At 36.0% G+C, this 6,380-nt stretch overlaps 1 non-coding gene across 1 annotated transcript; it reads right to left on the bottom strand.

Moving 5' to 3' along the window:
* Positions 1–6,056: 6,056 nt before the first annotated feature.
* Positions 6,057–6,164, bottom strand: LOC130972269 (small nucleolar RNA R71). The gene has a single exon (XR_009083459.1). It is a non-coding gene; the product is annotated as a small nucleolar RNA R71 (small nucleolar RNA).
* Between the last annotated feature and the right edge of the window lie 216 nt (positions 6,165–6,380).

Genomic DNA, 6,380 nt, shown 5'->3' with positions numbered 1-6,380 from the left:
TTCCGGCAAGTAGCCACGAGTTCGGCGAGTTCCTGTGCCCCTTGACTGTTCACCACCTCCCCTTCCATCTGCTTCATCCCCTTTCTTCTACATTACAGGTTCCATCCCCTTCTCTGCAACCTGTTCTTTACTGATTCTATTTCATTTTACTTTCCTTGCTGATGAGCGGATAATTTATACGCTTTTTGGCATTGTTTTTAGGTAGTTTTTAGTATGATCTAGTTACTTTTAGGGATATTTTCATTAGTTTTTATGCTAAATTCACACTTCTGGACTTTACTATGAGTTTGTGTATTTTTTTGTGATTTTAGGTAATTTCTGGCTGAAATTGAGGGACCTGAGCAAAACTCTGATAAAAGGCTGACAAAGGACTGCTGATGCTGTTGGATTCTGACCTCGCTGCACTCGAAATGGATTTTCTGAAGCTACAGAACTTTAAATGATGCGCTCTCAACGGCGTTGGAAAGTAGACATCCAGAGCTTTGCAGCAATATATAATAGTCCATACTTTATTCGTGATTAGACAACGTAAACTGGTGCTCAACGCCAGCTCTATGCTGCATTCTGGAGTCAAACGCCAGAAACACATCACGAACCAGAGTTGAACGCCAAAAAACACGTTACAACTTGGCGTTCAACTCCAAGATAAGCCTCATCTCGTGTAAAGATCAAGCTCAGCCCAAACATACACCAAGTGGGCCCCGAAAGTGGATTTATGCATCAATTACTTACTTTTGTAAACCCTATTAGCTAGTTTAGTATAAATAGAACTTTTTACTAGTGTATTAGATATCTTTGGTCTCAGGTTTATTTTATTATTCATCTTAGGAGACTATTGATCACATTTTGGGGGCTGGCCATTCGGCCATGCCTGGACCTTCATCACTTATGTATTTTTAACGGTGGAGTTTCTACACACCATAGATTAAGGGTGTGGAGCTCTGCTGTACCTGAAGTTTCAATGCAATTACTACTATTTTCTATTCAATTCCGTTGTTCTTATTCTAAGATATTCATTGCACTTCAACATGATGAATGTGATGATCTGTGACACTCATCATCATTCTCACCTATGAACGCGTGACTGACAACCACTTCCGTTCTACCTTAGACCGGGCGCATATCTCTTGGATTCCTTAATCAGAATCTTCGTGGTATAAGCTAGATTGATGGCGGCATTCATGAGAATCTGGAAAGTCTAAACCTTGTCTGTGGTATTCCGAGTAGGATTCCGGGATTGAATGACTGTGATGAGCTTCAAACTCGCGATTGCTGGGCGTGATGACAAACACAAAAGAATCAAGGGATTCTATTCCGACATGATCGAGAACCGACAGATGATTAGCCATGCCGTGACAGAGCATTTGGACCATTTTCACTGAGAGGATTGGATGCAGCCATTGACAACGGTGATGCCCTACATACAGCTTGCCATGGAAAGGAGTAAGAAGGATTGGATGAAAGTAGTAGGAAAGCAGAGATTCAGAAAGGACACAGCATCTTCATACACTTATCTGAAATTCCCACCATCGAATTACATGAGTAACTCTATGTTTACTTTCTGTTTATTTATTATTTTTATTTGAAAACTCCATAACATTTATTATCCGCCTAACTGAGATTTACAAGATGACCATAGCTTGCTTCATGCCAACAATCTTCGTGGGATCGAACCTTACTCATGTAAGGTATTACTTGGACGACCCAGTGCACTTGCTGGTTAGTTGTGCAGAGTTGTAACTAAGTGTGATTCACGTTTGAGAGCGCTACCAAGTTCATTGGCGCCATTGTTGATGATCACAATTTCGTGCACCACTTGCCTACTTTTAATTTTTGCTCTAGTGACTAGGTGGCATTAAGTTAGTTGATTTCAGTGTTTATGGATTGAATAATGCTGAGACTGGATAATACTGCAGAGTTTGAGACTAAATACTGTTGTTTTTGCTTGATTTTGAATGCTACCATGCAACGAACTATGATTGGTGCTGCTGATTTCTGCACATATCTTGCTTAATGTAATGTTTGAATGGGATTTTTGATTCAGTAACTTTGCCTGATCAGCATGAGTTTCGAATTTTCTTCCGTTCTGCATTATTACCTTTCATACTTGTGTAATTTTCGCAATATGCGAATATTGCCTGTGAAGAGATGTTTTATGCACTTTGTGTTTCTGCTTGAACACCTATTTGAACCTGCAATTTATAGCTTCGTTTCTTCTGTTGGTGTTCATTGCTCATATGCATATCATACTTCAGTTGCTGCACTGCCAACTAACCACTAAATTAATTATTTTGCTGAGACATCCAACTAAAACCTAAATTTTGCAGCTGGGTACATGATGAGCGGATAATTTATACACTTTTTGGCATTGTTTTAAGGTAGTTTTTAGTAGGATCTAGCTACTTTTAGGGATGTTTCATTAGTTTTTATGTAAAATTCATATTTCTGGACTTTACTATGAGTTTGTGTGTTTTTCTCTGATTTTAGGTATTTTTTGGCTGAAATTGAGGGGCCTGAGCAAAACTCTGATAAGAAGGCTGACAAAGGACTGCTGATGTTGTTGGATTCTGACCTCCCTGCACTCGAAATAGATTTTCTAGAGCGACAGAAGTCCAAATGGCACGCTCTTAACGGTGTTGGAAAGTCGACATCCAGAGCTTTCCAACAATATATAATAGTTCATACTTTATTCGAGATTAAATGACGTAAACTGGCGTTCAACGCCAGTTCCATGCTGCATTCTAGAGTCAAACGCCAGAAATACATTATAAACCAGAGTTAAATGCCAAAAACACGTTACAACTTGGCGTTTAACTCCAAAAGAAGCCTCTGCATGTGTAAAGCTCAAGCTCAGCCTAAGCACACACCAAGTGGGCCCCAAAAGTGGATTTATGCATCAATTACTTATTTCTGTAAATCCTAGTAGCTTGTCTAGTATAAATAGGACATTTTACTATTGTGTTAGACATCTCTGGATTGTATTTTGATCCTTTGATCACGTTTTGGAGGCTGGACTCTCGGCCATGCCTAGACCTTCATCACTTATGTATTTTCAACGGTGGAGTTTCTACACACCATAGATTAAGGGTGTGGAGCTCTGCTGTACCTCGAGTTTTAATGCAATTACTACTATTTTCTATTCAATTCAGCTTATTCTTATTCTAAGATATTCGTTGCACTTCAACATGATGAATGTGATGATCCGTGACACTCATCATCATTCTCACCTATGAACGTGTGTTTGACAATCACTTCTGTTCTACCTTAGAACGAGAGAGTATCTCTTGGATTCCCTAACCAGAATCTTCGTGGTATAAGCTAGAATTATTGGCGGCCATTCCTGAGAATCTGGAAGGTCTAGACCTTGTCTGTGGTATTCCAAGAAGGATTTAGGGATTGAATGACTGTGAAGAGCTTCATACTCGCGATTGTTGGGCGTGATGACAAACGCAAAAGAATCAATGGATTCTATTCCGACATGATCGAGAACCGACATATGATTAGCCGTGCTATGACAAGAGCATTTGGACCTTTTTCACTGAGAGGATGGGAAGTAGCCATTGACAACGGTGATGCCCTACATATAGCTTGCCATGGAAAGGAGTATGAAGGATTGAAAGTAAGAAAGCAGTATGTTGCAGAGATTCAACAGGGATAAAGCATCTCTATACACTTATCTGAAATTCCCACCAATGATTTACATAAGTATTTCTATCTTTATTTTATGTTTTATTTATCTTTAAATTTCGAAAATTCCATAACCATTTGAATCAGCCTAACTGAGATCTACAAGATGACCATAGCTTGCTTCATACCAACAATCTTCGTGGGATCGACCCTTACTCACGTAAGGTTTATTACTTGGACGACCCGGTGCACTTTCTGGTTAGTTGTGCGAAGTTGTGAAGAAAATGTTGAGTTAGTAGATGCGCATACCAAGTTGAATGCCATTGTTAGAGATCACAATTTCGTGCACTAAGTTTTTGGCACCGTTGCCGGGGATTGTTCGAGTTTGGACAACTGACGGTTCATCTTGTTGCTCAGATTAGGTAATTTTCCTTTCAAAAATTTTTCAAAAAAAAAATCTTTCAAAATTTTCCTTTTTTTTCTTTTTTTTTTTCACAATTAATTTTCGAAAAACCCAAAAAAAATTAGAAAATCATAAAATCAAAAATATTTTGTGTTTCTTGTTTGAGTCTTGAGTCAATTTTTAAGTTTGGTGTCAATTGCATGTTTTAAAATTTTTTGCATTTTTTTGAAAATTCATGCATGTGTTCTTCATGATTTTCAAGTTGTTCTTGGTAAGTCTTCTTGTTTGATCTTTATGTTTTCTTGTTTTGTGTTTTTTGTTGTTTTTCATATGCATTTTTGCATTCATAGTGTCTAGGCATTAAAAATTTCTAAGTTTGGTGTCTTGCATGTTTTCTTTTCTTGAAAATTTTTCAAAAATAAGTCTTGATGTTCATCTTGATCTTCAAAATGTTCTTGGTGTTCATCTTGACATTCATAGTGTTCTTGCATGCATCATGTATTTTGATCCAAAATTTTCATGTTTTGGATCATATTTGTGTTTTTCTCTCTTATTAAAAATTCAAAAATCAAAAAAATATCTTCTCCTTTTTTTCTCATAATTTTCAAAAATTTGAGTTGACTTAGTCAAAAATTTTTAAAACTTAGCCATTTCTTATAAGTCAAGTCAAAATTTCAATTTTAAAAATCTTATCTTTCCAAAATCTTTTTCAAAAATCAAATCTTTTTCATTTTTTTATTTTTGAAAATTTTTAAATTTTATTTTCAAAATCTTTTTCTTATCTTTATTTCAAAATTTTGAAAACTTTACTAACAATTAATGTGATTGATTAAAAAAATTGAAGTTTGTTAATTTCTTATTAAGAAAGGTTCAATCTTTAAATTCTAGAGTCATATCTTTTAGTTTCTTGTTAGTCAAGTAATCAATTTTAATTTTAAAAATCAAATCTTTTTCAAAATATCTTTTTCAATCATATCTTTTTAAAATATCTTTTTCAAATCATATCTTTTTCAAAAATTTGATTTCAAAATATCTTTTCTAACTTCTTATCTTTTCAAAATTGATTTTCAAATCTTTTTCAACTAACTAATTGACTTTTTGTTTGTCTCTTATCTTTTTCAAAAACCACTTAACTACTTTCCTCTATCTAATTTTCGAAAATTGCCCCCCTCTTTTTCAAAATTCTTTTAATTAACTAATTGTTTCAAACTTTAATTTTAATTTTATTTCTTCTCTTAATTTTTGAAAATCACTAACCCTTTTTTAAAATTTATTTTCGAATTTCTTCCTCTCTCATCTCTTCCTATTTATTTATTCATTTACTAACACTTCTCTTCCACTCAAGAATTCGAACCCACTCTCTTCCCCCTTGTGTTTGGATTCTCACCTTTTTCTTTTTTTATTCCTTTCTTCTTCTACTAACATAAAGGAATCTCTCTACTGTGGTAAAGAGGATCCCTATTATTATTTTCTGTTCCATTCTTTTTCATATGAGCAAGAGCAAGGACAAGAATACTCTTGTTGAAGTAGATCCAGAACTTGAAAGGACTCTGAAGAGGAAACTAAGAGAAGCTAAATTACACCAATTCAGAGATAACCTTATAGAAATTTTTGAAAAGGAAGAGGAGATGGCAGCCAAAAATAATAATGCAAGGAGGATGCTTGGTGAGTATACTACACCTACTTCCAAATTTGATGGAAGAAGCATCTCAATCCCTGCCATTGGAGCAAACAATTTTGAGCTGAAACCTCAACTAGTTGCTCTAATGCAACAGAACTGCAAATTCCATGGACTTCCATCAGAAGATCCCTATCAGTTTTTAACTGAGTTCTTGCAGATCTGTGAGACTATTAAGACTAATGGAGTAGATCCTGAAGTCTACAGGCTCATGCTTTTCCCTTTTGCTGTAAGAGACAGAGCTAGAACATGGTTGGACTCACAACCTAAAGATAGCCTGGACTCCTGGCCTGGGATAAGCTGGTCACGGCCTTCTTGGCTAAGTTCTTTCCTCTTCAAAAGCTGAGCAAGCTTAGAATGGATGTTTAGACCTTCAAACAAAAAGATGGTGAATCCCTCTATGAAGCTTGGGAAAGATACAAACAGATGACCAAAAGGTGTCCTTCTGACATGCTTTCAGAATGGACCATTTTGCATATATTCTATTATGGTCTATCTGATTTCTCTAAGATGTCACTGGACCATTCTGCAGGCGGATCCATTCACCTTAAGAAAATGCCTGCAGAAGCTCAAGAGCTTATTGACATGGTTGCAAATAACTAGTTCATGTACACTTCTGAGAGGAATTTTGTGAATAATGGGACGCCTCAGAGGAAGGGAGTTCTTGAAATT

This window comes from Arachis stenosperma, chromosome 3, assembly GCF_014773155.1.
Source record: "Arachis stenosperma cultivar V10309 chromosome 3, arast.V10309.gnm1.PFL2, whole genome shotgun sequence".
Classification (NCBI taxonomy): domain Eukaryota; kingdom Viridiplantae; phylum Streptophyta; class Magnoliopsida; order Fabales; family Fabaceae; genus Arachis; species Arachis stenosperma.
This window is presented reverse-complemented; position numbering and strand designations above follow the sequence as displayed.